This window comes from Stenella coeruleoalba, assembly GCF_951394435.1.
Source record: "Stenella coeruleoalba genome assembly, chromosome: 3".
NCBI lineage: Eukaryota > Metazoa > Chordata > Mammalia > Artiodactyla > Delphinidae > Stenella > Stenella coeruleoalba.
In genome coordinates this window covers 52,205,666-52,228,981 of record NC_137148.1, presented here as the reverse complement: position 1 = coordinate 52,228,981, position 23,316 = coordinate 52,205,666, and the positions used below count along the sequence as shown (strand labels likewise).

The following is a 23,316-nucleotide window of genomic DNA, read 5'->3' as shown; positions in this document are numbered from 1 at the left end:
GTCTTATTGATCTAATAATAAGAATTTAATCCCTAAAGGGGAATTTAGCTTATACTTGTGTTTAATGAGATAATAAAAAAATATTCTAAAAATGAATATACACTTTCTTTTTCAAGAGATTCTAAGACTTCAACTGATAATGAGTTAGGGGGACACTTAAGAAAAACGGGAAAAAAACTCTATCTGCTCTGTCCAATCTGGTAGCCACTAACCTGAAAATTCAAGTTAAATCAGACAAAATTTTAAATCTGGTTTCAGTCACACTGACCATATTTTAAATGCTCAATAGCCACAGGTGGCTAATGGATACCATACTAAATAACAGAAGATACAGAACATTTCTATCACTGCAGAAAGTTCTAGGAGGCAGCACTAATACAATATTTCAAACTATTATTCTGGTTCATATTATAACTACTGTATGCTTATATTTATATGATAGTATGCAATAACTTGTAAGATATGGCCTAAAAAATCCATTTTCCAGAAATCACAATAGATTTGGAAGTATAACTCCCAGCTGAGAATAAGGGACATGAAATGTTATTACCAAATGTACATGGTTTAAGAGTGTAGGGACTTCCCTGGTGGTCCAGTGGTTAAGACTCTGCACTCCCAATGCAGGGGGCACGGGTTCAATCCCTGGTCGGGGAACTAAGATCTTGCATGCGGCACAGTGTGGCCAAAAAAAAAAAAAGTGTATTTATTTTACTATATTTAAGTCATCTGTGCAGGGCACTTGAGGTAGGAGGCAAGTTACAAGGCAGAATTGTTAATAAAGGTAAAAAGACTTCCAAGACTTTTCTGTAGTGGTAATCATACTGCAGAACTTCTCAGAAGAGACCATGAATTCAGAAAAAGATTAGACACTCAGCTCTAGGAAACTGCAAAGAGTTTACATCTCAAGTGAAAACTTCCTCAAAAAAACAAAAACAAAAGAAAACTTCCCCCCCAAAAAACAAAAGAAAACAAAACTTCCTGTGGACAGAGACAGTGGAAAGAGCAACTTAGACCTCAGAATTCAGTGGGCCTGAACCAATACAGAAATAGATCCCAATTTAGACTAAAAACTTCTGATTGATAAGAAAGGAGGGGGACCTTAATTATTGAGGTCACAAGAGGAAAGCACCATATGAAAGGGAATGAATAACAAGACCCAAAGAGATCCTCCCTTACACAACACTACAAAGAAGTAATAAACCAAAGGGAGAAAGACTGGCCTGATCGGAACAGGAAGTGATCAACATGGGACCGCTAATTAGAATTTTAGTGTTGTGATATAAGAGCCACTTAGAAATCAGACTTAAAACGGCAGACACAAAAACATTCTAATCAAATGGAGGAAGAGAAGCCAACCAAAAAAAAAGGCATAATAACGCAAACATTTTCTAACAAAAGAAATTAAAACTACTTACCACTGGGTTGAATTTATCTCCCTGATGTTTCTTAATTGAGCCAACATTCTATGGAAACCATAAAAAGAAACAAAATTAACAATAGAAATAGATCTTTATGACTTTAAGGAATATCTCTTCTAATTTCTTATTTACCTCAAAATGTAAATTAAAATTCTCAATAATTCAGCCCCATAAACTGACACACACAAATTTGCTAACTTCTAAATACATGGCTACCTTCTCAACCAGTCACTGGATTTACTGTTCATCACACATTTGTGAACTATTGAGAGCCCTCATCTATATCAAATAATAAATACCTCTCTATCTACCATTAAAACCCCATTTATTTGCCCTTACTGAAAAATAATAAAGTTTTCCCAAGCAAATAAACTCTAATCACCAATTTAAATTTAGTAATTTTTGATGGTTCTATGCAGCAGACACTGTTAATTGCTTACCAGTCTTTTCCCCCTTTCCAGAATTTTCCTTATTCAGGGTGGTAATAGACCCAGCTAAAAACCCACTTTTGAGCTTTCCAAGAAGGGTGAACAGGTAATGGATGACACAGTTAACATCAACGACATATACTTAGAAGTCTAATTTGGGGGTGCGATGGGGGTTGGCCCTGGAAAAACATTTGCTTTCCTTATCCAGGGACAGATGTGAACATGTCTACTTCTATCCTATGACCATGAGTCAACAAGCATGAGGATTAAAAACCTACCAAAAAGGCTGACAGAGTAGAAAGACAAAACAAGCTGGGGGTCTCTAATAACACAGTTGAGTAGCTGAACTACAGAAATATCTGGGTTTCTTGGTTTATAAGAAAACTAAACCCCTATTTGCTTAAACCATTGCTAGGTTTTCTGTACCTGTAACCATTCCAAAATAAGACAGCCCAAAACCCAAAATAACAGCATTAATGTATATACATCATAAATAATCTTTTTTTAAAGATATTAATAAGTGTGTTTCAGAATTTACAGGGTCACTTTAAATATATTGGGCTATATGTCTCTATGTTAAATTGTTTAGGACTGCTGAGTTGTTTAACCTTCTCCACAAATTCCACCCATAGTACATGCCACAAAAAATACCTTTGCATATATCAAGCAAAGATGGCCACTTAATCTGTCACTCAAGGTACTTCCACATACATAGTTGTCTGGTAAAATGGCATTGCCAATGAACTGAGATGGAATAAGGCTACAGAAGGAGCAGGTTAGAGAGAAGAGAGAAGGAAGTTTGTGTTTCAAGACTTTAGCTTGAAATACCTGAAAGCTTTCCTACTGCGATCCTACATAGGCAGTTGGATATGGGTATTCAGAGATGTGGGGAGAAATCCAAACTGAGGATATAAATTTGTAAGTTATCTGTTTAGAGATGATATTTAAAGTGATGAAATTAGATGAAAGAATCAAGGGCATGAATGTGGACAGAAGAGTACAGGTTCAAAAAAGAAAGAAAAGAAGAAGGGAAGGAAGGAAGGGAGGGAAGAAAACAGATTCAATGACTGAGCCCTGAGATATTATAAAAATAGGTCATAAAGAAGAAATAGAACCAGAAATAGAACATTGAAGAGAAGCAGTCAGTGAGTCAAGAGAAACTACCCCCCAACCACCCACCCAAAGTGTGATATCCTAAAAGCTAAATGGAAAAAAATGTTTCAAGGAGGAAGTTATCAACTATCTTAGTAAGAACTTTAACTGTCACTGTGTAATAATGTAAAGGTCATTGATTATCTTACTGGGCAGTGGTAAGACAAAACACTGTTTGGAGGGGATTCAAGAAATAGGAAGAGGATAATCTGACATAGCAAATACAGGCAACTCAGGTAGTTTCGCTAAAAAAGACACTGGAAAAATAGAGCAGTAGAGAGAGCAGAATGTGAATCAAGAGTCACAGCAGTGGATTTGTAGGCAGATGCGAATAATCTAGCAAGAGAGAGAGATATATTTTTATGAAGAGATTTGGAAAACCATTCATAGACCATCCTAACAAAGTTTCCCATCAGTTTCAAAAAAAAAAGCTGCTCATGAGGAGGAGAACAAAACCAAAGAAACCTCGGGTGCCATGGTACAACTAGCTAAACGATATTCACTTAGGGTATTTTTAAAATTACTACTAGATTACCGTAGCTTCTCCCTAGAGATTCTGATTTAGGAGATGAGATATAAAACTCAAGATTCTTTATCATACACAAAATGCTGATGTGATACTTTTTTCTAACAGTTTCAACAATAATCAATCCATAGTCAATATTATTTCATCTATACTCAAACCACCATCTTTTCCCCTTTCCATCCTTTTTTGATAAACTCTCATTTGGGGGATTACTGTACCAACTGAAAAGTGAAATCACTATAAAGGTTTTCTAAAATATAGTATGTTATACTTCCCTATGGATCTGAAGAGATCACAAGTTATACTTGGCTAGATTTAACAGAAATCTTATGTTGGAACCATCTTTTTAAATGAATTCAGAAGTTGAAATGCACAACAAAGGCTCCTCAGGCATGCCCATAGCCATTAGATGGTATTTAGTGGTTGTGTACGATCATTTTAGTTTAATCATGGCTATCACAGTATTTGTTAATCTGTATTTGGTACAACCTGTGCTTAATTCTAAGGCATTTTATGGACATTATTAACCCATTACCGGTAAGTACATGAATAGTAAACAATGAAAATAGTTATGTGCAAAAGAGCAAAAATAAAAACGTAAAAAAAGCTATGTAATGAAAAAAACAAATACTGTATAGGAGCATTTGATTGTGAAGGACAAAAATAACTGAATGTATAAAATGTGCTATGCCTACAACATATACAGCAAGAAATGAGGAAAGGAGGCTGGTGAAATAGCTAAATTTCACACTTGCAAGGTCAATGTTGCTGTCTGACCCCTGCTAGCCTAATTCTAATTCAGCAGAAAGCTGAGAGCTTCTTCAATGTCAGCACTGTTAATCAAACTTTCACATCAAACCATGGTTAGCCTAAATATGCCAAAAAAAAAATCTTAATGTGGAATAAAATAGTTGGCATACATACTAAAGTTATACGGAGTTCCCACATTTGCAGAAACTTCCACTTTATATTTTTACAAATAACTTAACATAATAAAAAAGACCTTTAGAGTAAAGTTTGGCAAATGCATACATCCATATAACCAAAAGCAACCAAGACATAAAATCTTTCTATCACCCCAGAAAGTTCCCATGTGCTAATTTCCAGTCAACACCCTGGCCAAGGCAACCTATCCTAAATAAGAGTGCTATGACATTTGTGTACAAGTATTAGGAGAATGCAGGCTTCAGTCCTTGTGGGTAAATATGGGAGTGAAATCGCTAGATCAAAGTCTATAAGCATGTTTAATTTTATTTTTTTTAAAAAAAGGAATAAACAAACAAGTCATTTTACAAAGTGGTTTTAACACTCCCAGAGTTCCAATCAATTCCTCACCAACACTCGATATTCTCAGTCTTTCTTAACATTAACCTATGTAGTAGGTGCAGACAAGTAGCTCGCTGTATTTGTGTTTTGCATTTCTCTAATTACAAAATGGCATAGCAGAGCCTCATCTGTACTTGGAACTCAGTTAGATGATAAGATACTGGACTCAAGCCTTACATGACACTCTAGTGGGTAAAGACTTTTGTAGAAAAGAATGACAAAATTTTGTATACGGGAGGATTGCAAATTATTGTACAAGAGGATATACTATATTAGAAAACAATTCTCCATGAACATCTCACATTTCTGCATGGTCTGGGTCCACTGAGCAATGTCATTTACAGCCAATTTAAGATGTTTATACAAGGATACATTCCAGATAATAACACTTAGCAACACTGAGACAGTTCAATGTCCTCTCTCCAGAGACAATTTGTTTAAATTCCAGAGTAAAAATAAGGTTTCTATCTTCCACTCTCCTGAGGAGAGGACAGACAGGTCATAAGTGGTCCTATGAAAGATCAGAGTTTTCTAATTTGGGGTTCCCCTTCTGTAATGCACACTACTATCTGTGCAGGTACCATCTGACCCTCACTGTGAAGCCCTATGAAGATTTTGGCTCAGGTAACTGACACAAAATATTGCCCTGGTTGCTGATTTTCAGGGAGTAATAAACCCTTTGTTTCTGGTCTAGAAGTCTTGTGTTTTCTGGCAAGTTAACATTTTAGATTGTAAGTAGGGTAAAACCTCAGACTCTTTACTGTTTCTGATTTAACCAGCGTAAATTAAGAAACATGGCCACAATGTTTTATACCACCTGAGATCAAGAGATGCAGAGTCTATTTCCCCACTCTTTGAATTTGGGCTGAACTGTGACTTATACCAACTCAATGTGGCAGAAGTTAGGCAAGTAACAGTGCCTATGCCTCAAGAAGATTTACAACTTCTGCTTTTACCTTCCTTGAATGCAGCCCTGAGGACATGATGCTGTAATTCTTTATAGGATAAAAGACCACTTGCTGATTCACAAATTCAAGAGCTATATAAATTGCTGTAGTTTTAAGCTTAAGTTTACCAACTGTATTGATTTTTTCAAAGAGAAAACTTCATAATTTGTTCATTTACTTATGGGACATTTTCCATTTCCCTGATTTCACTTTTCTCTATTTTTTCGGCCTTTTATTTATTTTGAATTTGTCTTTTTCTGACTCTTAGGGTAAAGCTTATTAAGTAATTGATTCTAATACTTTATTCTTCAAGATTTAAAGCTATAAATTCTGAGATGCACTTCATAAAATTTGGTATGTTGTCTTTTTGCTGAATTTGTTTAAAATGCTAATTTCCCATTTGATTTATTATTTTACCCATGAGTTATTCAGAATCACCTTAATTTCAAAACATTCAGGGATTGGGAATTCCCTGGTAGTCCAGTTGTTAGGACTTGGAGCTCCCACTGCCGAGGGCCCCGGGTTCAATCCCTGGTTGAAGAACTAAGATCCCACAAGCTGCGTGGTACAGCCAAAAAAAAAAGAATTCAGGGCTCTACTAAACCTCATTTTGTTACTGATTTCTAATTTAATTCCACTGTAATCAGAAAAAATAATATTATGATTTCAAGTCTTCACAATATGTTGAAGTTTTGACAGCCCCACATGAGATCTACTGAGGTGAGTGTTTCATGTATATTTAAATGTCACATTCTGCATCTCTTGGGTTTAGTGTTCAAAAAATGTCAGGTTAAACTGATTGAGAGTGGTGTTCAAATCTTCTGTACCCTTACTAATTTATGGGATTCTTTTTCTACTAATTACTGAAAAGTACTGCAATCTCTAACCGTAAGTGTAAATATGTTTTATTTCTGTCAATTTTTATTTCATGTATTTTGAATCTCTTATAAAGTATCAATAAATACACATTTAGGGTTCTTGTACCTTCTTGAGGAATGGATCCTTTTATCATATAAAATGTCCTTTCTCTCTGCTAATAATCCTTGTCTTGAAGTATAGTTTGCCTGATATCACTATAGCCATAGGAACTTTCTGTTGGTAAGTGTTAATGTATATTTTTCCAACTATTACTTTTAACCAAATTTGTCTTTAAATTGCCTATTTATATGAAGCATATAGTTGGGTCTTACTATTTTATCCAATCTGACAATTTCTATGTTTTGATGGTAGGCGTAGACCATATATATTTAATATAATTACTGGTGTGATTTAATTTAAGTTTATTACATTACTATTTATTTATTTGTTCTTTGTTCCTTTTTTTCCTGCCTTCAAATATAGTTATTTTTTCCTATATTATCTCATTTTACGGACTTTAAGCTATACATATTTTGTGGTTGCTCTAGGAATGTACAGTATGTATTCTTAATTCATCATAGTCCACCATCAAATAATATTATACTATTCTAATTATACTATGTAATTTTATATATGATGTAACAAATGTAAGAGCATAATTTATTTACGTCTACTCTCGCTCATATTTCATGCTATTGTCATAAACTTTACTTCTACATATTATAAATCCCACAATTTCTTTTTGTTTTACACTATTCAACTGTCATTTATATAAATTTAAAAACCAGAAAAGACTTTCATATTTATTCACACATTCACCATTTCTTAGTCTATTTCTTACTACTATCAAGCCCATTTGAATAGTTTTTTTAAAAGATACTGCATTTTTCAGTTCTAGAAAACATCTGGTGTTGGTACAAAGTTCCCAATACTCTCCTGAAATACTCAACCCCTCACATGTTATCCTGTAAATTGTTTTAAAATCATTGTCTCCTAACTCATTGACTTCTAACTCTGGGTCATCTAATAAGTCTGGTTTTCTTAACTGTTTTCTCTTAATTATACAATCATATTTTCCTTTTTCTTTGTATATTTCATAATTTTTCACAGTATTCTAGATGCTTTTTATAAAATAACAGTTGAGAACTGAATGTAATATTGTTAAGTTTCACTTATTACCCAGAGAGTCTATGCTCTTCTCTCAGGATGAGTGACTGATAATTCAGTTTCCTATTAGAACCAATTTGAGCTGGGACTGGCTGCAGCTTTAATTACAGTAAATTCTTCTGTGATCAATTCAACCCCCAACTTCCCATCTTCAACCACAGCCATATCTTTTTGATCTTGTCAAAATCTGAGATAGGAAGAATTTGGGCTGCAATTCCAGATATTTTTGGTTCAGTTTACCTTTAGATTCAACCCCAGCAGTGTCCCATAATTTAAGAAACATTAGAATTTGCAGAACTATACATTTCTATAGGTATTTTTCAACTAAGCTTCTACTCCTCTTTACGGCAAAATTCAAGGTGGATAAAATTATCAGGTTTAATGATTTAATTTTGCCTTTGGGGCTTCTGTCAGATTCCAATCCCTTCGCAAAAGCCCACACTGTCACTTGAGGACTGGATGATTTATATTCATCCCTTCAGTCTTTCCATTTATGGTAAGTCCTGCTTCATCCTATACTGAAATCTGGCTGCGAAACTGCCACACTCTTGACTCACCTATGAGAGGTTCATGTATCTACGGAAGTCAGTTCACTAAGGCTTCCCTGATTCCACTGATTTTTTGCTAGCTCTATTCTTTTTTTTTAAGTGTGATTTTTATTCTTTACAGGTTTTTCTTATTCTTACCAGGGGACCAAAAAAATTTTGTGCCCTCCTATATGCTAACTAGAAGCAGAAATACTAGGAGAAAGTGCAATAAAATTTCTGGGGAAAAAAACAAACAAACAAACAAAAAGAAATACTAGGAGATTGCCAGTGTAGATAAAACAGTTCTGTATATAGAAAAGATACTCCCATGGAAGATATCCAGTCTGACTCACCCCTTTGTGAAACAAACTTGGTCAAGGTAGAAGACAAATCTTCAGAATTCTCCTCCATCTCCGTTTAGAAGGAATGACAATTTATGGGACAAAAAGAGGGCCTAATTATTTTTACAGAAAAATCTTTCATTCCACAATTAGAAATAAGACTACAAATGCAAACATCCCAGCTAGAATTGGTTTATTTAACTCTGAAAACCTAACATTAGATCATTCTATAATCAGAGGGAGGAAGCAGAGGGAGAATGAGGAAAGAAAGCAGCTCAGTATGGCTCATAACCAAACTCAGAGAAGGTGAAACTGTGCCAAAAAGGAATACTGAAGGTCTGTGAGTAAATTTCAACTTCTTCTAACACAGAGTTATTTCTGTTATTTTCAACAATAGGTCAATAAAGCTGTGCAAAGAGACGTTTGTTGGCAATATGCATCACAAACATATATTCACAATGATGTTGTGCTTAACATGGTAGGAAATTAAATCTTGGCATTATTTCAAACTTAAAAATACTTTCTCATACAGTCTTGCCCGGATTCTAAACTATTCCCATAACACAATCCAGCAGTAGGACTAATTTCTTCGTGTGTATTCCCTTATTTCTCTTTACTTCCTAGTATTCATCTCTATGCCAGAGTAAATCCCAATCTTCTTAGTTTCTGCTAATGACTTATAACAACTTCTTTTCCTCCATGAACTCATCACAGATGATTTGGGAAGCCTTGATGGGTACAGAAGAAGATGCTCAAATAAACCAAGTAGAGCCCTAGTTCTCTAAGATATTCTAAGGAACAACTGATTTTGATCATATGCAGAAATACAAGACACGGAGTAGGTGTTATTTTTCCTCCCTTAAAAAGGACCTCTCCTGAGGATATCTCTCCAGTTACTAACCCATTTCTCTGCTCCCTTTTACAGCAAAATTCCAAACAAGTTGTCTATATGCACTGACTTCAATTCTTTCATCAACAGTTCTCAAACCCACTCCAATCACACTTTTGTCCCAACCACTTCAATGGAAACTGTTCTTCCTAGATTATTAATGGCCTACCTATTGCCCAATCCAACAGACAATTCTAAGTTCATCTCTCACTTGACTTAGTAGTAGCATTACTCCCCACTACTTTACCCATTTTCTTCACTTAGCTTCCAAGACACCACATCCTCCTGATTTTGTTCCTACACCACTGGCCAGACCTCAGTCTCCTTTGCTAATTGCTCCACTTTATGTCAACCTCTTAACACATTATAGTGACTGAGAATACAGATGTTGGCCCTCTTCTCTATCTATACTCATACCTTTGGTGATCATCCAGTTTCAAATCTTGAAATATTATCAACTCTTTCAATACTAAGTACTCTACTGATACCTGTCTTAGTTTGGGTTCTCTCAAAAACAAAGGCTGAGGTAAAGACTTGAATGCAGATAGTCTGTCTAAGAAATGACCTGAGGGAGCAGTGAGAGAATGAGATACGGAGGAAAAGCCAATATAAGAAATGGTATATTATCAAAGTCATCCCTAAAGACAACTGGGGTTCATTCTACTTAAACTCCCTGAGACAGGCGCACAGGAGGTCTCAGAACTGTCTGCCTATAGGATGAGAGGCAAGCTGTTATCCATCTGCTCCTGTCTCCCACTAGTTAAGGACTGCTTCTATGGACATTAACTTTCCCAAACCACCAGCCCATGCTTGCTTTCTGGTATAGATGGCCTCCCACAGCAGAGAAATCACTGGGGCTCACTTTCACTAAAAAGACAAATAACAAAACTTAACAATGGGCAAAGGATTTGAAGAGGCATTTCTCCAAAGAAATACCAATGGCCAATAAGCACATAAAAAGATGATCAACATCATTAGTCATTAGGGAAATATAAATGAAAACCACAAAGAGATAAAACTTTACACCAACTAGGGATGGCTACAATAAAAAAGGTAGGTATCAAGACAGATGTGGAGAAATTGAAACCCTCATACATTGCTGATGTAAATGTAAATTGTTGTAGTCACTTTTGAAAAACAATTTGGCAGTTCCTCCAAAAAGTTAAACATAGTTACCATATGACCCATCATTTCCACTCCTAGGTATAAAACCAAGAGGACTGAAAACACCTGCTTTCAGAAAAACTTGTAACTAATGTTCATAGCAGCATTATCCATAGTGGCCAAAAAGTAGAAACAATCTAATATCTATCAACTAATGAATGGAGAAACAAGATGTTTTATATCCATACAATGAAATGCGTATTATTCAGCTATATAAAGAGATGAACTACTGATAAAGGATATAACATGGATGAACCTTGGAAACTTTATGCTATGGTAAAGAAGCCAGACACGAAAGGCCATATACTGTACGATTCCATTTTTATGAAATGTCTCAAACAGGCAAATTTATAGAAACAGAAAGATTAGTGGTTCAGGGTCATGGGGCAGTGGGAAACAGGAGTGACTGCTCATGGGTATGGAGTCTGGGGAAATGATGAGATTTTTTGGACTCAGATGATGATGATGGTTGCAGGGCCCTGTAAATGTACTAAAAATTACTGGATTGTACACTTTAAACAGGTGTACTTTATTTATTGTATGTGAATTAGAGCTCGATGGAAAAATAGCTTAAAAAAAGAAAAAATATCAGGACATTGGTTAATGCCACTATGATGTATTAATACAAAAGATTCCAAACTGATTTCCTAATCCCATTCAATTAGCACCTGACTTTTCATTTCAATTTATTTTACCACCTTCCTTCTCCCTTTAAAACCTTAAAATAAGTTACTTATACCCAATCCCATAATCTAATCCCAACTAAAGTTTTACAACTTTACTGAGCCAAATCCTTTGCTCAGGTGAGGCCCTTTACCTTACCACAGACTCCTCCTTTCCACCTAACACTTCAATATGCTAATTACTTCTTTGTTCTTTAAGTGGCATTTTAAATGAAGCTGTCTATCAATAAAATGTTTTTATGCAGCATGTACAGTGCCCTAGAAACTGAGCCAAACCTGTTGAAGAGCATGACCTGATTTGCAAATCCTGGACACAAGGGCCCTAGTGCTTGAAATTCCACCATTATTTATTTTGGACACTCTCCAAACAACCTCTATTAAAATGCAAATCCACCTGGTGAAGACAAGGCCCTAATTTCTTAAGGTAAATTTCCTTACAGTATTTCCTAAGTTCAAGAGAAAAGGAGCTATAGAGAAGGAACCACGAGCAAAGAGCAGAAAAAGATAGAAACCAGCAAATGTGAGCACGCATACACACACACACACACACACACACACACACACACACACACACACACACACACGAGGCAGGTTTGAAATCATCATTTTTCTGTACAGCTACTGTGTTTGTTTTGAGGTTAACTTAGCCTAATTATGATTATAAACACCACAAACCTTCCAAAGGAAACCAGATCAATCTTAACACCTTGTTACAGGATTTTAAAAGCTTAATTAACACTTATAAGTAAAAGCTTAAAAATACCACCACTTGATCAAAGTCTTATGTATAAAAAGTTTCACTTTTACCAGGATTCAGATTAATATTTTAGGTATATTTATAATTTTATTAACTCATTCTAAAAATCCCTTAGGGCTGAAGACATTTATTTTTTAAGTAAAATAGCATCATATATGTAGAGAAGAGAAGCAAACCCAAATTTTAAGCTGCTTCTATTTCTAAATGTCCCACCTATACCTAAATCCTCTTGTGCTTATCTAATAGACAATGTATGGAATTAGCCTTAATTTGTCAAACATTACTTTTGAAAGTACTTTTTTTAAGTAACAAATTTCTTTAAAATTCTCTGTAGAAAAGGAAGTGGGAAAATGTGAGAACAGCTAAGAACTGCCAGGTGCTTTGTGCCAAATTCATTCACATACTGAACTCTGACATCTCTCTAAATTAGCTATTATATACACATTTAAATATAAACAAAGATCACAGGACAAACAAGAGGCAAGTCTTAAAGCTCCAAGTATAATAGTGTTCCATATCATCAATGATTCTCAATGAATGAAAGGACACCTTAGGTCCAAAAACATCAAGAACCAACATGATAATAATTACACTTTCAATATTCCTGTTGAGAAAACATTTATAGGCATATGTATGAATCTGGAAGTCTCTCGCAATAAAACCCCATGGCGTATGGGTGGAAACAATTATAAAATTTCAACAGAGATATTCTATCTATCCCAAAATGGATGACAGGGAAAAATGACACAGACACCATTAGAATAACTTCCCAGTTCACAATGACCCTTCCTTTCTCTGAGAAAAGGTGACCGCAAATCCAAAAAATATTACAGTCAATGCAATTTTAAAAAATATAGCCCTTAAGGCAATACAACGGCACTAAACACAGTCTTTTCAACAGATGGTGCCAGAACAACCAATCACACTCAAAGGAATGAACCTAGACACTGAACTTATACCTGTCACAAAAATTAACTCAAAACTGATCACAGGCCTAAATGTAAAACATGAAACTATAAAACTCCTAGAAGACAACATAGAAGAAAACCTAGATGACCTTGGGTATGGTGATGATTTTTTAGATACAACACCCAAGGCACAATCCATGAAAGAAATAATTGATAATAAACTAGACTTTGTTAAAACTATAAACCTGTTCTGCAATGTAAAGAGAATGACAGGCAACAGACTGGCACAAAATATAACCGGCCCTCCATATTTGCAGGTTCTGCATCCTAAGATTCAACCAACCTTGTATCAAAAATATTTGAAAAAAATCCCAGAAAGTTTCAAAAAGCAAAACTTGAATTTGCCACAAGGTGGAAACAATTTACATAGTATTTTCATCGTACTTACAACTATTTACAAAGCATTTACATTGTATTAGGTATTATAAGTAACCCAAGGTGATTTAAAGTACATGGGGAAGGCTTCCCTGGTGGTGCAGTGGTTGAGAATCCACCTGCCAATGCAGGGGACACGGGTTCGAGCCCTGGTCTGGGAAGATTCCACATGCCATGGAGCAACTAAGCCCGTGCGCCACCAACTACTGAGCCTGCGCTCTAGAGCCTGCATGCCACAACTACTGAAGACCGCATGCCTAGTGCCCATGCTCTGCAACAAGACAAGTCACCGCAGTGAGAAGCCCGTGCACCGCAACGAAGAGTAGCCCCTGCTCGCTGCAACTAGAGAGAAGCCTACGCACAGCAATGAAGACCCAACACAGCCAAAAATTTTAAATAAATTTTAAAAAATAAAAAATATATAGGCAAGATATGCCTTGGTTACATGCAAATACTATGCCATTTTACATAAGGGACTTGAGCATCATCAGGTTTTGGTATCCTGGGACAAGGGAGGGTCCTCGAACCAATCCCGCCCCCTCCCCCATATGTGGGAGCACTGTGTTTGCAAAAGATACATCCGATAAAGGACTGTTATCCAAAATACACAAAGAACTCTGAAAACCCAACAAGAAAACAAACAACCCAATTAAAAAATTGCAAAGATCCTAACACTCTCACATCACCAAAGAAGATATACAGATGGCAAATAAGCACATGAAAAGATGCTCCACATCATAAGTCATCAGGGAAATGCAAATTAAAACAACAAGATATCACTGTAAACCTATTAGAATGGCCAAAATCTGGAACACTGACAACACCAAAGGCTGGTGAGGATGTGAAACTCTCACTCAATGCTGGTGGAAATGCAAAATGGTACAGCCATTTTGGAAGACAGCTTGGCAGTTTCTTACAAAACTTAACGTACTCTTACCATACAATCCAGCAGTCATGCTCTTTGGTATTTATCCAAAGGAATTGGAAACTTATGACCACAAAAACCCTGCAGGGGTATGCTTATAGCAGCTTTATTCATAACTGCCACTACTTGAAAGCAATCAAGATGTCCTTCAGTAGGTGAATGGATAAATAAACTGTGGTACATATTCAGAGATTAAGAAGAAATGTGCTATCAAGCCATGGAGGAACCTTAGAGGCATACTGCAAAGAAGAAGCAGCCTGAAAAAAACATACACACATATGTGATTCCAACCACATGATATTCCAGAAAAGGGAAAACTATGGAGACAGTGAATAGATCAGAGGTTTCCAGGGGTTGGGCGTGGAAGGAGGATGAAAAGGCAGAACATGGAGGATTTTTAGGGCAGTGAATCTACTCTGTAAGATACTATAATGATGAATACATGCCATTATACATTTGTCCAAATCCATAGAATGTGCAACACCAAGAGTGAACCTAAATGTAAACTATGGACTGTGGGTGATAGTTATGTGTCAATGTAGGTTCACTAACTGCAACAAACGTACCACTCTAGTGGGGGATGATGATAATAGGAGAGGCTATGCATATGTGGGAACAAGGTTGTATATAGGAAATCTCTGTACCTTAGGCTCAATTTGGCTGTGAACCTAAAACTGCTCTGGAAAAAAAAAAAAAAGTATATTTTAAAAAAAGAACTAGTCCTGATATTTTACTTATTATGAAAAAAGAATGGATGCATATGAACTGGAAGACTTACAATCTCTGTCAGTGGTACTCATATTTCAACATGCAACCACTTAGTTTTAAATAATACCTCAAAGTCACCTCTTTTAACTATCTGAAAAAAAAATTTTTTTAAGCTAACTCAATCAAGCAAACTGGGGACACCATGCTGCCCAAAATTTGACATTTCCTGGGACTATGAGGATTTTTTTTATAGCAGACATGTGATTGGTTATACACTTGGAAATCCTGAAAATCTGTTAAGCCAGAATCATCTGTACCATATTCTTTGGTATTTTAGTGGTCTCAGTAAAGCATTTGCATTAGGTGCCTATTAACAGCTCTAAACCTGCCTCCTGAGGAAACTACAAGCTTTATAATAGCAAGTACCCCTGCAGAGAAGGAATGCTTGGCTAGTCAGACATAAATACTTATCACTTTCTTAATCTGACAATAAACATACCATTCTCTCAACTGATTTCCAGAGCATCAATAAGCAAAATAGAATTCTGATATGCCATTCTTTCATTAGAAAGCAAAATCCTGAAACTGCCTGCTACTCGGCTAGATAAACTCCAAATTAGAACAGTGATGGTTAGAGGAGAATAAAAAATACTATCTCCATCCATGTCTATTTTACCCTTAGATCAAGTAAGAGTACCAAAAAAAAAAAAAATATATATATATATATATATGTGTGTGTGTGTGCGTGTGTGTATACATATATGTGTGATATATATGAATATATATAATATTTCGAAACACATTAGCCTACCCTCATGTATGATCCATCTTTGTTGAGTTTTTTGAATATTATATCATCCTATTTTTATTAAAATACATATATATTAAAAAAGAGCCTGAGAGCCATGGAATATGTGTTGTTAAATTATTGTCAACAATACTGTCCATTCATTACTCAACAGCTCTTATATAAGGGAATTTAATTTTAGAAATCATTTAGAAATTAATGCAAGGAAAATCTTTGAATCCTTTGGAGAACTTGATATGTATTTCTTTATTCAGGGTAATGAGAACCTTGGCTCCCAGGAAGCTTAGCTAAATCTGATGTTCTATCATAGCTAAATTACTTTAACGTTATACATTTCCTCACTCCTTTCCTTGGATCTGATTTTGTATTTCTATTAACTAGTATTCACATCCTATTAAAAGTCACCTCGAATCTTATTTTTAAGAAGAAATAGTTAAAAAAAAAATCAAACTGAACACACAGGGATCTTAATAAATAACTCTATCATATGGTGAAAAAAATAAAAGAAAAACTGTTAAGGCTGCCCTTGAATTATCATTTGAAAATATCTCCAAATAGACCCCCAAAGTGCTAGAAAGTTACACAGAAAACTAACTGCATAAGTATAGAGGCTGAATGGCACAATAGATCCTGGCAAAAGAATGCCTATGTGTCTCAGCTTATTCGTTTATCAGAATAAAGGTAGGGCTACTTATAGACTAGGAAAGTAGGACCTCAAATATTTATTCTTTGCCCTCACTTGAGCCTAGAACAGTTCTTAGCACAAGGTAGGTGCTTAAATGCCGTTGTTATATCTAACTTCTAAGCTAGAAGAGAAAAGAATCTAGATTCTATATTATCCTCCAAAAATCTACCTCAAATCCTTGCTCCTACATGGTAAGCAGACTATATAGGTGAGACACTGTAGTGTAGGAAAAAACTATACTCCATAAACTGATACACTGGAACCTCTTCACCTTGTATACAATTCAAAGAACTAAACACTCTACTCTGAAGAAAGTGCCTAATACTAGTATATACGCCAATGCACGGCAGAAGATAGTAGATTAAAAGTAGAACTTTGTTTCGTCTTTTTAAGGTATGATGAGTAGGTCTAAATTAATTTGTCAAGTATATGCTGAGAATCTATTCATTATGTGTTAAGTACTATGCTATGAAAATAACAGATGGAATCACTATAAAATCCCATCAATAATAAACTACAGCAGAGCTACATAAAATTACAAAACCATGAAAATGCTATCTTTTAATGCAGAAATGGATAACTGCTCATAATAAAAAGAGGACAAAGAACAATTTTTTTAAACAAAAAGTAATCTTATGCATATATACACAGGCTTAAGAAAAAACTAGAAACACAACAAAATATAATAGTAATTATCTCAGAGGTGGAACTGCACGTAATTTTTATTTTCTATTTTGAACCTCTCCTTATGTTAAAAAAATGTCTACACACACAAATATTCCCAACTGATTTTCAACAAAGATGCAAAGCAATTCAATAGAGGAAGAATACAGCCTTTTCAAGAAATGGTGCTGGAGCAGCTGGATACCCAGAGGCCAAAAAGATATCCTTGACCTAAATCTCACACCTTATACAAGAACTGACTCAAAATGGATTACAGATTTAAATGTAAAATGATAGAACTTTCAGAAGAACACACAGAAAATTTTCAGAATACAGGGATAGGCAAAGAGTATTAAGCACCAACCATAAAGAGTGATAAATTGGACCTCATGAAACTAAAAACTTTTGCTCTGCAAAAGACCCTGTTAAAAAAATATTTGCAAATCGCGTATCAAGAAAGGATCAGTATCTAGAATATATAAAGAACTCTCAAAATGCAACTGTAAAATACATATATATATATAACTAGAAAGTGGACGAAAAACAAGAACAGACATTGCAGTGAAGAGATATACAGATGGTGAATAATCATATAAAGGATATTCACCATCATTAGCCATCAGGGAAATGAAAATTAAAATATGATGAGATACCACTATGTACCAAAAAGAACGGCTAAAATAAAAAGTAGTAAGAAAGTAAGAAATAGTAACACCATCAAATACTGGCAAGGATGTGGAAAAACTGGATCTCTCATACACTGCTGGTGAGAATAATGCAAACTAGTACGGCCACTCTGGAAAGCACTCTGACAGCTTCTTATAAAATTAAACTACACAACACAGCATTACACTCAGACATTTATCCCAGAAAAATGAGAGCTTATCTTCACAGAAAAACCCGTACATGAATGTTCATAGCCCAAAACTGGAAACAACCTAGATGTCCTTCAACATGAAGAGTTAAACAAACTGGTAGTACATCCATACTGTGGAATATCACTCAGCAATAAAAGTCAATGAGCTATTACTATAAGCAACAACTATGATGAATTTCCAGCGAATTAGGCAATTAGCCAATCCCAAAAGTTATATACTATATGACTCCATTTACACAGTTTTGAAAAGACAAAAAGGGAGGGAGGGAAGTATGGGAAGGAGATGTTATTGTAGTAATAAAAGGGCAACAACAGGGATTCTTGTGATGATGGAACTATTTTGTATCCTGACTATCAATTTCAATATCCTGGTTGTGATACTGTACTATAATTCTTCAAGATGTTCCCTCAAGGGGAAAAATCTCACTATATTATTTCTTAAAACTGCATGTGAATCTACAATTATCTCAGAATAAAAGGCTTAGCTCCAAAGAGAAGCCCGAAATGCAACATTAATAAACTAGGGGAAGAGAGAAAAATGCTAGCATTTTCACTTTTATTTAAAAAAGAAAAAATTTAGTTAAGCTAACCAAAATATCCAAAAATAATTTAAAAAGTTTATATATTTAAGTTTTAAATTAAATAGCTAAGCACTTTTTAAACGTTACAATCCAAACTAAACTCTTAGAAGAAAACATAGGGAAAAACTTCATGACACTGGATTTGGCAGTGAGTTCCTGGCTATGACACAAAAAGCAGAGGCAACAAAAGAAAAATTAGACAACTGGATTTCATCAACATTAAAAAAATTTTGTGCCTCAAGCCACTATCAACAGAGAAAAAGGTAACCCACAAAATGGGAGAAAATATTTGCAAATCATATATCTGGGTAAGGGATTAACATCCAGAATACAGAGAACTCCTAAAGCTCAACAACAACAGAACAACCAGATTCAAAAATGGGCGAAGACATCTCTCCAAAGAAAACATATAAACAAGCATACAAAAAGATGTTCAAAATCACTCGTCATTAAGAAATGTAAATCAAAATGATGAGATACCACCTTCACAGGCATCAGGATAGCTACTATCCGAAAAACAAAACTAAACAGAAAGGGAGTGTTGGCAAGGATGTACTGAAATTAGACCTCTCATTAGACCACTTGGGCTCTGTTGGTGGAAATGTAAAATAAAATAGTACAGGTAACTGTGGAAAACAATATGGCAGTTCATCAAAAAACTAAAAATGAAATTATCATATGTTCCAGCAATTCCATTTCTGCGTATATACCCAAAAGAATTGAAAGCAGGGTCTTGAAGAGTAGTATCTGTACACCCATATTTATGGCAGCATTATTCACAATAGCTAAAACATGGAAGCAACCCAAGTGTCCATGACAGATGAATAGTGAAGCAAAATGCAGTTACATACAAAGGAATATTCAGCCTTAAAAAGGAAATCCTGACATATGCTACAACACAAATGAACTTTGAGGACATTATGCTAAGTGAAATATGCTGGAAGCAAAAGGACAAATATTATACGATACTATTTTTATGAGGCACTTAAAGTAGTGAAAATTATAGAGAAAATTAAGTAGAATGGTGGCTGCCAGCAGCGGGGAGGAGGAGGAATGGAACAGGGAGTTATCGTTTAATGCGCAGAATTGCAATTTTGCAAGATGAAGAGTTCTGGAGATGGATGGTCGTGACTGATGCACAACAATATGTACTTAATACCACTAAACTGTACACTTAAAAATGGTTAAGACAGTAAATTTTATGTTATGTGAACTTTTATCATAATCTAAAAAAAAATTTAAGTTATAAATCCAAAGAAGGGAAAACTTCTCAAATATTTGGGGAAGCTTCAGTGGAAACAATGGGGTTGGGCTGGATGGATGAGTAGAAAGAGGCAAAAAAAAAAAGTATATTTTTTAAAATGTGAGATTACAAATTGCATGCTGCTTTAGTATAACTCTTTCCATGAAACTTCTTGGCTCAAATATTGATGCTTTTTTTTTTTGTAAACTGAGCTGTATTCCAGTTATTTCTAAAATTAAAAACAATCATCTATGACAAACTAGAATGTGCCAAAGGAAAAAGAAAAGGTGTATTAACTCAAGGCGTCCTCACTTACATGAACCCAGAACTTTGTTTCTATAACACCTATTAAAAATATTTGGAAAATAGTGCTGTTCTAGCTACAGTTAGAAGTATAGTTCTGGGGAGGGGGGTGACGAGAAACAAAGGAAAGAAGGATTTAGATTTAGGGATCTAATGCACAGCATTATGATTGACTATAGTTAACAAGTATTATATACTTGAAAGTTGCTAAGTGAGTAGATCTTAAATGCTCTCACCACAAAAAGGAAAAGGTATGTGAGGTGATGGAAGTGTTAGCTACCCCAAAGGTAGTAATCATATGGCAATACATGTGTATCAAATCAACCCATTATACACCTTAAACTTACACAATGTTACATGTCAACTGTATCTCAATAAAGCTGGGGGAGGGGTAGGGAAGATGAGAATTGAAAGGAGGCACAAAATAAACATTTAGCAAATTTTTAAAAAAATAGTGCTATTCTACAGAAACTATCCACTTCAGAACATACCAAGTAAAATTCTGGTATAAGGGAAAAAGAAGCCAGAGTCAGGAAACCGAGATTTTTTTTTTTGGCCGTGCCACGCAGCTTGTGGGATATTGGTTCCTCAACCAGGGATCAAACCCAGGGCCATGGCAATGAAAGAGCCAAGTCTTAACCACTGGACCACCAGGGAACTCCCTGGATTTATTTTTTGAATCTCACTTATGTCACTAATAAACTAAGTGACCTCTAGGATTTCACCTCTCCCTCTGGGCCAAAAGTTTCCCCTTCTGTTAACTGAAAAGAAAAGAGTGGTTACTTAGACTAGACTGTTTCTAAGTCGCTTTCAGTGATAAAATCCACTGAATATGAGGAAAATATCAGTTCTGGGGAACGTCTTTCATTTATACCAAATTATCTATTAAATATATTAAAAGGAAGGATATGATCAAGGTCATTGAAACATGTAAATTGACAAAAATAAACTAGGGTGTAAGCAGTGGCAAAGATCTCTTGGGAAATATTTACTATGTGTATGAACTACATAGCTAGAAGAGTTTACTATTATGATCAAATAAAGGACCAAAATAACTATCATTAAAAGATATACAGGGGCTTCCCTGGTGGCACAGTGGTTGAGAGTCCGCCTGCCGATGCAGGGGACACGGGTTCGTGCCCCGGTCCGGGAAGATCCCACATGCCACGGAGCGGCTGGGCCTGTGAGCCATGGCCGCTGAGCCTGCGCGGCCGGAGCCTGTGCTCTGCAACGGCAGCGGCCACAACAGTGAGAGGCCTGCGTACCGCAAAAAAATAAAAAAATAAATATGTTTGGGGCTTCGCTGGTGGCGCAGTGGTTGAGAGTCCGCCTGCCAATGCAGGGGACACGGGTTCATGCCCCGGTCCGGGAGGATCCCACATGCCACGGAGCGGCTGGGCCCGTGAGCCATGGCCGCTGAGCCTGCGCATCCGGAGCCTGTGCTCCGCAACGGAAGACGCCACAACAGTGACAGGCCCGCGTACCGCAAAAAAAAAAAAAAAAGATATACATAATACTACTGTGCGTCACACTAAATACTAAGAGTTGAAGGAAAATGTTTGTAAGTAGTAGCATTTTTCTCAGAAATAAATCAAAAAGCAGTGAAGGAACAAGGTTCAAGAAGCCATTCTCATACCACTGAAGTCACCTTCGAGAGACAGTTACGGGGCAGAATAGTGATAGAAGGAACCAACTTCTACTTAAATCAAGCTCAGAATTTAGCAAGTTTTCTTGTTCCATTTCCAATTCCCCCAGCCAGACAATGCTAGAGAAAGATAGTATGATTAAATGAAAACTCCTGGGCAACAATAAAAATCCCCTCGTTGAAGACTAAATTAATCAGACTGCTATCCTAATGTTGGAGGATGATCTCAAGCAACAAAAGGAAATGAGGAAACAGACATTTCTCCAAAGAAGACACACAGATGACCAAGAGGCACATGAAAAGCTGCTCAACATCACTAATTATTAGAGAAATGCAAATCAAAACGACAATGAGGTATCACCTCACACCGGTCAAAATGGCCATCATCAGAAAATCTACAAACAACAAATGCTGGAGAGGGTGTGGAGAAAAGGGAACCCTGTTGCACTGCTTGTGGGAATGTAAATTGATACAGCCACTATGGAGAACAGTATGGAGGTTCCTTAAAAAACTATAAATACAATTACCGTATGACCCAGCAATCCCACTACTGGGCATACACCCTGAGAAAACCATAATTCAAAAAGACACATGAACCCCCATGATCACTGCAGCACTATTTACAACAGCCAGGTCATGGAAGCAACCTAAATGCCCATCGACAGATGAATGGATAAAGAGGATGCAGTACATATACATACAATGGAATATTACTCAGCCATGAAAAGGAATGAAATTGGGTCATTTGTAGAGACGTGGATGGACCTAGAGACTGTCATACAGAGTGAAGTAAATCAGAAAGAGAAAAACAAATATTGTATATTAACGCATAAATGTACAATCTAGAAAAATGGTACAGATGAACCGGTTTGCAATGCAGAAATAGAGACACAGATGTAGAGAACAAATGTATGGACACCAAGGGGCGAAAGCGGGCAGGGGGTGGTGATGGTGGGATGAATTGGGAGATTGGGATTGACATATATACACTAATATGGGTAAAATAGATAACTAATAAGAACCTGCTGTATTAAAAGAAAAAGGATATGAGGGAAGAATTTTACAGTTGAAAAGATAGGTTACTAAATACTTGTCAGGATGCATATCAAATTATAATACATGAGACTATACAATTTAGTATATTTATAATTCAATTTTCACAAAGGTGCTGTTACTCGTTCATCTATAATTATATACCTAGAAGATATACCACACCATCTAAAAATCTATTAGCAATTTTTAAAAAGTCCTCAGTAGAATGCAGTAGGTAATAAATATGAAAAATCCATCTCCTCCCTCCATTTACGTATCCAGATAAAAATACAATGAAAGAAATAGCCCCATTCATAACA

The 23,316-nt window shown here is 35.8% G+C and overlaps 1 protein-coding gene across 10 annotated transcripts in view; it reads right to left on the bottom strand.

The window, feature by feature from the left end:
- The window catches only part of ERBIN (erbb2 interacting protein), a 106,436-nt gene that overhangs the window by 70,942 nt on the left and 12,178 nt on the right, over positions 1-23,316 (bottom strand). For 9 of the 10 annotated variants that reach the window (XM_079915269.1, XM_079915273.1, XM_079915275.1 and 6 more), the window contains exon 2: positions 1,416-1,463. The gene's annotated coding sequence lies outside the window, so the exon portion shown is untranslated. Of the gene's footprint in view, positions 1-1,415; positions 1,464-8,702; positions 9,124-23,316 lie in introns of those variants that run through there. The other variant, XM_079915271.1, reaches the window with a different exon arrangement.